Source organism: Pinus tabuliformis, chromosome 9 (assembly GCF_031772625.1).
Source record: "Pinus tabuliformis cultivar Carrire ecotype Pingquan chromosome 9, CPIR1, whole genome shotgun sequence".
NCBI lineage: Eukaryota > Viridiplantae > Streptophyta > Pinopsida > Pinales > Pinaceae > Pinus > Pinus tabuliformis.
Window position 1 is genome coordinate 317,756,035 of NC_142307.1, and position 12,078 is coordinate 317,768,112.

Consider the following 12,078-nt stretch of genomic DNA (forward strand, 5'->3'; position numbering starts at 1 on the left):
CCTATGGAGAGAATGGGTGCATGACAATGAGGAATTGCTGATGTGAAATGATCCAGCATGCATACTTGCATTGTGCCGCTACGGTTTATTGAAGTATGCAAAGCTAGAGCTGATGAAAGGACAAGAGGATTTACCGAGATGGATCATCCAACGCTGGGATGAACACGAGTAAGTGGTGAGGATTGAAGATCACGTGTTGGAAATTGACCGAGATGACATTTACTTTTTGACTAGTTTTTCGTGCCATGGGGCACAAGAAAAACTCACCAGTGGCAGGTCAGATCCATGATCTACCTTAGAGCTGGTACAGATCTACTGCATCCTCGTGAGTGGACTAGTCAGCAACGAAGTCCCTATAGAGAGGATTCGATCTCAGTCTATGAGGGCAGTTTTATGGTTGAGTGTGTAGTTGATGAGGTCAAAAAGTCCCAATGCAGTGACAAAGGCCCAACTATTGCTTGTGGTTGACAGCCTCCAGCCACAGATGTTCAAATGGTGTGAAGCAGTGCTTCGCCAGTTGAAGGCAGAATTAACAGCATGCAAGACCCATACCCAACACAGTTTTGGGTATGGTACTGTTGTGGTCACCAACAACCCCCCCCTTTGTTTGGTATTAGCAATAACACCAAGCAAATGGGGACCCTTAACAATAAATCCAAAAAACATTTTATCAAAATTTTTGTATTTTGACTCCCTAAAGCTGTATCTCATCGCGAGAAGAGAGTGAAGCATTTTCCTATGCGCATAATAAGATGCGAAGAAGCGACGCGAAATTCATCGCATCGCATATATTGTGAAGCGCTCTTAAATGAAAAAATTAAGGAATCACCGACGGCCGATATGCGACGTCGCATATCGCAACATCGCATAAGAAGCACACAATGATTGGATGATTAAGCACGATTTGCGATTCGCGATCTACGATCTTGCGATCTGCAATTTGCGATCTGCGATGAATGCGACCATCAATTCCTGCGATGACACATCTTGACATCGCAATCCTCGATACTACGATACGAATCGCAGAAATCACCCATCGCAAAATTTCCTCGATACATTGTTCAAGGAAAACTGTCTGTAGACCAAAATTGGGTGCGCTTCTTAAAAGAAATTAATGATTGTACGCCAAAGTATCCAAGAAGGATTGTGTTGTGTTTTTCGAAGAGTCAGTTCATTATGAGTGTCATGATTATGCATTCATTAGAGCTTAAAGCTTTCATGTCAATCTTTTCGTCATTACTCTTTTCCTTTGCGTAAACTGTAAGACAGCAACTAATATAAATCAATGTGTAGGAAACATCTAAGGAAAAGGGGAAAGCGTCAATACTTGGGAAACAGAGAAGAGATGCCTTCGCAAACGGATGCCGCATGCAGCAGGACCACGGATTCCACAGTATCACTCAACAGATACTGATGGAAATAGACTATCCAAGACTCAGAGTCAAAGGTGCACAAAAGCAGCATGTTTACAAAATATCCTAAAGCTTAGACTGGGTAAAGCAAAAAGAAAAACGCTAAAGAGGGAAAACACTCCAGAAAAGCCTAGAACAAAGAACGGAAGCAATTTTCAATACATAAAATTGTTCAGAGAGCAAATTCCCTAACTCGTTCAGTCATTCGCACGGCCGGAAACCGAAATAGCAACAACACAATCAATTTGAGAGAAATTGGGTTATTACCAAGTATACACACAGTGAATACGCCAAACTAGAGGAAGATTTTCGAAAATATCTTCTAGTTTGTCAGAAAGCGGTGCCAGCTCTTGTTATTTCTATTTTCATAGCTCAAACGAAAGGAGAAGACAACCAGCCGACTCTTCCCAGGCGAATGTTGCATTGCATACAACACTAAGTAGCAAATATAGAAACGGTTAGAAATTAGATTCAATTTTTAGAAATAAATTTGTTTTAGTAGAAGGGCGGTCATTTGAAACCATGTCCTAAATTTATGTAATTAAGATTAATTAGTTAGTAGTATTTAAACCCTTCTCAGGAATTTGGAGAAGGGTCTGGAAATTTGTCAAAAAACCTGTCCTCGGAACATGCACTTTTGCACCCTCGGAGGGGGTTTTTGATGAATGGATGGATCGAGATTTATCAATGTTTGCATTTAATGTCTGCTACTGATGTTGCACTTCTGTACTCTTAGTAGATGTTAGAACAAATAGAGATAAATCATTATTGCTTGAAGCTTATGAGTGGAACCAGTCATAAATGGTACTTTTATCTCTTGACCAATTTCTGCTTATATTCTTAAAGTGATATGCAGTTTTCAGTTGTTTATATGTTAATGCATGAATGTGTGGGTTACCATTTGGCACTTTTGTACGGTGGAGTCATTTATTTGTGCTTGACATATGGATAAGTTATTATGTGATATGCTGTTCACAACTATTTTGCTTAACTTTTTATGCAGAGTGGTTTATCTTAATTGATTTCTATTCTTATGATAGCTGAATGATCTTTATTACCAGTTATTGTTCGAAATCTCTTTAGATCGCATAATAGAATAAATACACCCCGGGTTAGCATAGATTAGATGTGTTGTTTCTTATTAAATTACAGTAGCATAGAGTTAGTATAGAAGTTTTAATTAAATTATCTTAACATACTCCTAGATCAGCATCATCCAACTCTACACACACACACACCCCTTAGATTGGGAAACTGGTCCCATTATCCCCAGTCGGACCCGCTATACCAAACGAATAAGGAGCTGCCAACCAAGGTCCGGACCTGGTGGGTATCCCCCTTGTTGTCGACCCGATTTTCGGGGCTTCAACATATTTGGCACTAGAAGGAGGGCCCGAACTATGAATGGCACCTAAATCAAAATCTAAATACCATTCTGAGAGTAAATCACCCTCATCAACTCCCCCGACTTCCCCAGTACGTTTAAATCCAGACTCAAAAGTCACTCGAGTATCAACCGCTGCTACATACCCTAATATTTCAGACCAATTTATCATTGAACCCCCTGAAGTTCAAACTCTGATTCGTAAACTCCAGGGATTCTCTATTTTTACTGAGAGGTCTGATAAATCTCAAAGCAGCGTGACTTCGCAGTACAATCCTGCTCATCCCCTGACTAGATTAAAGAGTGAAAAATTTGGCATCCAGCCAACTGAATTCCCTCTCCCCACCAGGAGAAGAGCAAGGAAAACACCACTAGAGTTTGACAGTGAGACTCTTTCATCTACGTCGTCCATTTCAACTCCCTCACTGCGAAGTCAGCCACCCACATCTTCATTCCAAATCACTCATTCATCTTCCACAACCCCTCCTCTTCAATCATCAAAAATCATAATATCTTCATCTTCCCAACATCAGGGATCATCCTCTGCACTTTCATTTACTAGCAGCTCAACGATGGCCCAGTCTCCATGGAACAATCCTGGGGTGGTTTTAATGCCTCCACCCCTGAGTCCAATACCGGCCCATCCTGAGAAATGGCTACCCAAATTCAATCCAGAAGCAGGCATGCTAGCTGAAGAGCATATTAATAATTTCATGCTTTCTGTAAATCTCAACGGAGTTACCAACGAGGATGCTGTCATCCGGCTTTTTCCCTATACAATGTAAGGAACAGCCGGGTCATGGTACTTTTCATTACCTTTTGGGTCTATCACAAGTTGGGACATTTTTCAAAGTCAATTCCTTACCAAGTTTGGTGATTACAGATCAACGGCGACGTTGATCAATGACCTATCCAATCTTAAAGCCGAGGCTAGAGAACCCATCAAAGATTTCAATTTACAGTTCAATAAAATCCTCAACAAAATTCCCGCTGCTTCCCAGCCCAGCGAAGAAGTGAGATGTGAATGGTACATTACGGCCTTACCATCAAACTTGGCAATCTTCGTAGATAGGGCAAACAAGACAACCTTAGTTGAAAACTTGACAGAGGCGGTAGCAGTAGAGAAACGCGTAGTAGCCCTGGAAAAAAGATCTGAGATAGAGGAACACAAATCTAAGAAAATCTCCTACAAGGAAGACCCCAAGAAGAAACAAACAAAAGATCCTTTCGATTTGGAAGGATTAGAAAAAGTGTTAAAAACCATGTCCAATGAGATGATTGACATAAAAAAACAAGTAGTAGAAACTTCTTCAAAAAAGCCCTACAGAGCTTTTAAAAGAAATCCTCCAATGGATGTGAAACCACCCAATGCTATCTCAAACGTCGAATCCGAAGAAAACAATGTAAACTTTGAAACGGGAACTGATACTGTTACCCGTTTTGTAGAGGTGGCAAAAAAATGGCCCGATTTTCAAAAGTGTTGATGCAGAATACACATGTTTTTTTAAGAACATGCTTTTTGGAACTTTAATTTTTTTCATGTGCATTAAATGGGTGAGGCTCGGTGAATGGTAGTGATTTTCATCCTGATTTTAAAAAGTGTGTATTCTGCATCACACCCTTTTTTTAAAAGACCTATTTTTTGACTTTAAATTTTCTAGTGTGTGAAATGTAAAAATTTATTTTCTAAATTTGATAGTTTTTGAAGTCGTCATTGTATTCATATTTTCTTGTTCTCTATCTTAATTTTTTTTTTTTTTTAGTGGGCTTTTTATTGTTTTGCGTTTTTAAATTATAAAGTCGATAGTTTGAATTTTAGATAATCTACATATTTAGACATCTTTTCAACCCCCTTAATTAATTTTTTAATCCACATGAAATAATTGTTTCTAAAAAACAACATTTTTTAAAATGGACATAAAAAATAACCATTTTTAACATAGATATAACAAAAAAACTAAACGTTTTGATAATTTTTTGCTAGAATTAACATGTCAAAATCACAATTTTTATACAAAAATATTAACTAAAAATGGTCAAATAATAGTTTTTTTTATGAATTTCATGTCAAAAAGATAATAATAACTACTTTTTTTTCAAAAAAAAATGATTAACTTAAAAATCAATGCAAAAATCACATATTACCAATATTGAACGTATAACAACCCTAATTGAGTGTTTATTCTTCTCATAAAATGTCAAAGTCAAAACATTGCAAAGCTTGAGTTACAAGCATAACTTAAATTTAATCAAGAATGTCACGTAATCCAAACTCTTCGTCCTCTAGAGTTTCATCATTGTCCTCTTCCACAATATTTTCTGTTTCATTTTGCTCATTTTGCTCATTTTACTCTTCCAGTTGGTCTTTCATGTCTGCAAATCCCCCAATATGTGTCTTTGCATACATTCCATGTAATGGTGGTTGGGGTTCCTTTGCCTTTTTTGCCACACGTGATTCACTAAAGTCCCCTTTCTTCAACCCAATTTCTTGCATTGCATCTGGAAGAAATTTAAGAGCATTAATTCTTTGCTGAATGAAATTGCATTGTAATGGATCTTTCTCAATTGCAATGCAATTTCTTCCTTTTTGAAGGCAGCATGCTAGTGTTGTACCTAATTATAAAGCACAAAAAAATAATGAAGTAAATTAGTACAATGACATATTAATTAAAAAAAAGAACATATTGAAATTCAATTCCATGTGGCAAAACGTACCTGAGCCAGAAAATAAATCCAGAACCCAATCTCCTTCATTTGAACATATGTCTATAAGATAGTTAATCAATAATTGTGGTTTCTGATAAATGTTAACTATCTCTCCTTTCATTTCTTTGTCTTCATATGTTAGTTTTCTCACAACAGCATCATAAGTCAGTATTTGGCTATGACTCTTTTTGTCCACCCGATTAAAAATCATAGACATATGGCTATCATCTTTTGCCCAACTATCAATATGAATGAACTCACAGTCATTTATAAATTGTTGATCTTCATTGTCAAGAAGATTTGACTTTTGCCTGTAACATAAAATAGTAAAAGTTCAATTAACTTGTACATAAATTAATTTTTCAACATTAATCAAATATACCTTTAAACATCTTACCATGTAAGCTGCATCCTTGAATTTGTTTTCCCCTTGAAGCTTGACAATAACATTGCCAACTGTGTGTCTGAATGAAATGTCACAAATCTCCATAATGGTGATGACGTCACTTCCTTAAATCCCGCCACCACTTTATTAAAAGCTTGATAAGTATAAGGGTCATTATCATAGCAAATGTTTGGAATATTGAAACCATGGGGAATATCTGCAATAACGAGGGCATAATCCCTTTTTGGTATGAGTTTCGCAATGTCTTCACAGTCGCCTTGTATTACTTGATATTGAATAGTGTCTAGCCCATTCCAAATGAAATGATTAAGAGTTGGATCAAGTTCAACATTCTTAATACGTTGCTTTCTCAGTCTTTCAATCTTTATTTTTTCAATAAAAGTCTTGAAACTGTCTGGTGCTCCATTATTTTCTTTCTTCATCTTTTACCAAACAAACAAATGTATGTGTAAGTTTTAATTTAAATTAAAAATAGTACACAGATGATTAAAACTGAATGTATAAATCAAGTTACCTTTTTAAATGCAAGATAAAAAGCTTTCAATGTTGATGTAGAACTTGAATCTGGATAGTTGCGTACAACATCATCCCAACTATCTTCATTCAACAATTTAACCATTTGTTCCTGAATTTTCATGTAAACTTTGTGACTGCATAGATAAAGTAAGAAAAAGTTAATATACTGATATGTATAACAAATACTACCAATAACAACATGTTTTAGTTAAAAGATAACTATAATCCTGGAAATAAGTAAAAATAATTCAGCAAACTTACTTTTGAAATTCTTCAGACATTTCTTCCAATGATAATTCCCCTGACTTCACACGAGATAATATTGTTTTGACAATTTTTTCATCTTTCACTCCTTGCATCGCCCTCCAAGGCGTGATGGTCATATCGTCTGGAAGTTGCTTCAGTTCAGGCGCTGATTTATTGTTGCTACATATCAATGGCTTAGACTTTCTGACCTTCTGGTTTTTAATGCCAATGTCTTCCAACATGCTAAAAATGTCATCAATCAAATTCCAAATATCTCCAGTTCTTAATGCCAATTGGAAAATGTTATCAACACCTCTGAATAAATCGCTAGATCTATTGTCTTTTCCATTTTTTGAATTGCCTTTATCTTCAATTTGATAGCCTATTTCCATACAACATTCCTTTCGGAAATCTGTAGTAATATTGATCTTATCCCCACCACATTTTTCTAGGAATTCACTATGAATAAATCTAACCTTTTGGACCAAAGTCATAGACATCCTATATTCATTATCTGAATTATGATCCCATGCCACTAGCTTTGCTTCTGTTTCATTTAAACCAGCATAAATGATACATTTCATCGTTTCAAAACGTGGGTTATTAGGATATTCCTCCATCAATTGTCTTTGAGCTTCAACAGAATGGTTCCCCCCAAGCACATAATAATTGTATTCAAAACATTTTGACTTATCAAATGCTTCTTTGTTGGGAACTTGAAGTGGATCAACAAGAAGCACATAACTAACCACATGAGCATATGGATTGTACCTCATCAATGTCTTCAAGTTGTGAACATGCAGATGATGCGGCTTTCTGACTTGATATTGGCATTGTCCTTCACTTGCCTTATAGGTTTGTGTCACATTTAACTGAAATGTACGACCACCATCAACTAAGTTTCTCTTTGTCAAATTCTGTCGAATGGCATTTTGTTTTGTTTTGATAATGCCATCACCTAAATCAGCTCCTGGTGTAATGATTTCTCTGCTTTCTTTTGAAGTTTCACTAGGTTCTTGACTGCTGGTAATGACTACTTCAAGATCTTCAACTCTACTTTTTTTCGTCTTAACATTCTGAAGAGATCTATTCTTGGCCATTGTTACTTTTGGTCTTTTACGACCTTCCACAATTTCAATGTCATCTTCAGTAATGGCAACATATGCTTCATTGTCAACTTCATCGTCCTCAAAAGTAACTTGTTTACCCTTGCTAGATTTATCCACCAGAGGCCTTTTTTTCTGATTCTTTGGATGTAGTTTTGTAGCATCATCAATTACTACATTTTCCATGTTTTGCATATCTTCCTCTGACACTGAGTAAAAATGGCTGACAACGTTCATGATATCATTCTCTATGTAATGAATGCCTCCCACCATAATTGAACAGCTTTCAACAAAATTCTGCCAAACAAAATATCATATGTTAATATAATCAAAGTTAAAAAATATAGCGAGACATTTTCAAAACGCAAAATAAAAATACAAATAACAATACTTACCGTGTTTTGTGTCATATCATTTACGATTTGTTTACACAACTTTGTAGATACCTCTCTCCTATCATATAATGAATATGATAGTCGGTATTTAATCCTTTCATGTGACTTGGCAGTTTTTGTAAGTACGTAAACAACTTCAGTGTTTGGTACCGAACACATATCTATGACTTTTACCATCACCTCCAAATTTTCATTAGTATTGCATGTATCAATGTATAGATATATATTCACAGTTGTGCTCTCTCTTTCTTTCACATACCAGGCTCTTGATGGAAATTTCACCTCTTTTGAACTTTTCCAATCTGAGATTAGCTTCTTATCACTTAAAGGAGTTGACATATTTGTAGGTATGAGCTCAGGTGGAGTTCGTTCACCAACGTTTTTTGAAGATACACCTTTAAGACTCCTTGCTCCAGAAAGATTCACAGAAATTTTTCTTGATGCCATTTTCCTAAAAAAAAAACACATAAATTAGTAAATAAAAAAATTGCTGGGCGGGGCGGGCGGGGTGGGCTGGGCTGGGCGGGCGGGTGGGCCGGGTGGGCTGGGCGGGCTAGGCGGGGCGGGCCGGGTGGGCTGGGCGGGGCGGGCCGGCGGGCTGGACGGGTGGGCTGGGCGCGCTGGGCGGGGCGGGCCGGGTGGGCGGGGGGGGCGGGCGGGGCGGGCGGGCTGGGCGGGGCGGGCCGGGTGGGCTGGGCGGGCGGGTGGGCCGGGTGGGCTGGGAGGGGCGGGCGGGGTGGGCTGGGCTGGGCGGGGCGGGTGGGCGAGGTGGGCTGGGCGGGGCGGGCCGGGTGGGCTGGGCCGGGTGGGCGGGTGCGTTGGGCGGGGCGGGCGGGGTGGGTGGGTGGGCTGGGCGGGGCGGGCCGGGTGGGCTGGGCGGGGTGGGCGGGTGGGTTGGGCGGGGCGGGCGGGGTGGGCGGGTGGGCGGGGCGGGCCGGGTGGGCTGGGCGGGGTGGGCGGGTGGGTTGGGCGGGGCGGCGGGCCGGGCCGGGTGGGCTGGGCGGGGCGGGCGGGTGGGTTGGGCGGGGCGGGCGGGGTGGGCGGGTGGGCTGGGCGGGGCGGGCGGGGTGGGCTGGCCCACCCCGCCCGCCCCGCCCAGCCCCCACCCCGCCTGCCCCGCCCAGCCCACCCGCCCACCCCGCCCGCCCCGCCCAACCCACCCGCCCACCCCGCCCAGCCCACCCGGCCCGCTCGCCCCGCCCAGCCCACCCGCCCACCCCGCCCGCCCACCCGCCCAGCCCACCCCGCCCGCACAGGGCCACCCCCGGGCCGCCCCGCCTCGCCTGAGGGCGGAGCGTCGATTCCCGGAATCGACGCTCTGCCCTCGGGCGGGGCGGGGCGGGCCGGGGGTGGCGCTGCGCGGGCGCCGCCGCCGCGCAGCGCCACCCCCGGCCCGCCCCGCTCCGCCCGCGCAGCGCCACCCCCGGGCCGCCCCGCTCCGCCCTCGAGCGGGGTGGGGCGGCCCGGGGGTGGCCCTGTGCGGGCGGTGTGGGCTGGGCGGGGTGGGCGGGTGGGCTGGGCGGGCGGGTGGGCTGGCGGGGCGGGCGGGTGGGCTGGGCGGGTGGGCGGGGTGGGCTGGGCGGGGCGGGCCGGGTGGGTTGGGCGGGGCGGGCGGGGTGGGCTGGGCGGGGCGGGCGGGTGGGCGGGTGGGCTGGTTGGGGCGGCCGGGTGGGCTGGGCGGGTGGGCTGGGTGGGCTGGGCGGGGTGGACGGGTGGGCTGGGCGGGGCGGCCGGGGTGGGCGGGTGGGCTGGGCGGGGTGGGCGGGGCGGGGTGGGCGGGTGGGCTGGGCGGGTGGGCGGGGTGGGCGGGTGGGCCAGGCGGGGCGGGTGGGCTGGGCTGGGCGCGGTGGGCAGGGTGGGTGAGGGGGAGGGGGATGGGGAGGGGGGAGGGGCGGGGGAGAGGGGATGGAGAGGGGGGAGGGGCGGGAGAGGGGGAGAAGGGGATGGGGAGGGGGGAGGGGCGGGAGAGGGGGGAAGGGGGGATGGGGAGGGGGGATGGCCGGGCGGGAGAGGGAGGGGGATGGGGTGGGGGGAGGGGGTGAGGGTGCGGCGGCCTAGTGGGGGGGAGGGTGGGGCGGCCCGGTGGGAGGGAGAGGGTGGGGCGGCCCGGTGGTCGGAGGGGCAGGGGTGGGGGGGTGTGCCGGGCGGGGCAAGGGGGGTCGGTGCGGCCCGTGGGGCCGGAGGGGGAGGGGGGTGTGGCGGCCCGGGCGGGGGATCTAGGGGTCGGCTCGGTGCGGGTGGGCCTGGGTGGGGTGTGGGATGGGCAGGGGGCCGGGGTGGGGTGGGGTTGGAAATTTTTTTTGGCTGGGTTGGGGGCGGGTGCCGGGTGGGGTTGGAATTTTTTTTTTTTTAAATTAAAAAATGGGGGGGGGGGGGAGGGAGTTAGGGGGGCAGGGGTTGGAGAAGGGGGGAGGTGTGGCGGGCGGGGTGGGGTAAATAGCAAGATTAGGCTAGACAGTTACCGATTCACCATGTGGTATAAAAAAAAAAATTGGCTTGGAAAATTTTTTAATTTAAAAAAAAATATATTTTTCATTAACGTAATTTAATATGAAAATTTCGAAAAAATAATTGTACTTGCCTTTCAATTGCGACAATTCTTCGTTGTATATATTGTTGATAGCAATATCGCTGCTCCACAAATTCACGAGTCTTTCAAGGAATTTCAGAAAACCTAGATGTGAGGCGAGTAATAGTGATAGCGAAATTTATTATATAAGTGAAATTACGAAGATGTTTTTCCATACGATTAATGTGGGATAATTTGTTTTACATTATTATAGAGAGAATATTGTAGAGTTGTTTTACAACAGATTGAATGTGGGATTAATATGTTCGAGAATATATTATAAAAATTAGAAAAAAAAGAAATTGTTAAGTAAATATGATATACTTTAACTATTAGAATAATTAATGTACAAGTTGTGATTTACAATTTGAATTTTAGTGATTTATTTCATAAAAATAAATTAGTTTATGTTTTTCAATCAATTGTAGAATAAAATAATAAAGGTAAATAAATCTAACAAACTTTTGGAGGGAAATATTTTCGCGAAAATTTTTGGAGGGAAATATTTTCGCGAAAATTTTTGGAGGGAATAACTTTGGAGGGAATATTTCATTCTTTAAGCTATATAATACTCTCAGGAGACTCCATTTGTGTCATTCAACATTTTCTATCTGAAAGTGATGGATTGCTCTGATGGTGAAGTTTCGGTTTATACACCATAAACATCTTCATTGCGTAACAACTCTATTCATATTGATGAATATAGTGGGAATCCTTCCACTATGAATAGAAAGTCAATTCTTCCACTTAGTCCCGATTCTAAGGACTACGAGACCAACACTGATGAAAGAGGGGATGGAGAATTTAAAGAGTCACAGATTCCACTTAGTCCAAATTCGAAGGACTATGAAAGCAGCGATGATGAGGAGCATGATGGTGAAGTTCAAAAGAATGGGGTGTCACAATGTCCACTTAGTCCTAATTCTGAGGACTATGAGAGTAGCAGTTTTGAAGAATGTGATGGTGAAGTTCAAAAGAATGGAGGGTCACGATGTCCACTTAGTCCTAATTCTGAAGACTATGAGAGCAGCAGTTTTGACGTGCATGATGGAAAATTTCAAAATAATGGAGTGTCAAAGTGTCCACTTAGTCCTAATTCTAAGGACTATGAGAGCAGCAGTGATGATGAGCATGATGATGAATTTCAAAAGTATGGATTGTCACAGTGTCCAGTTAGTCCTGATTCTAAGGACTATGAGAGCAGCGGTGATGAAGCGCGGGATGATAATTTTCAAAAGATTGGAGTATCACAATGTCCTCTTAGTCCTAATTCTATGGACTATGAGAGCAGCGGTGATGAAGCGCGAGATGATGATTTTCAAAAGATTGGAGTATCAC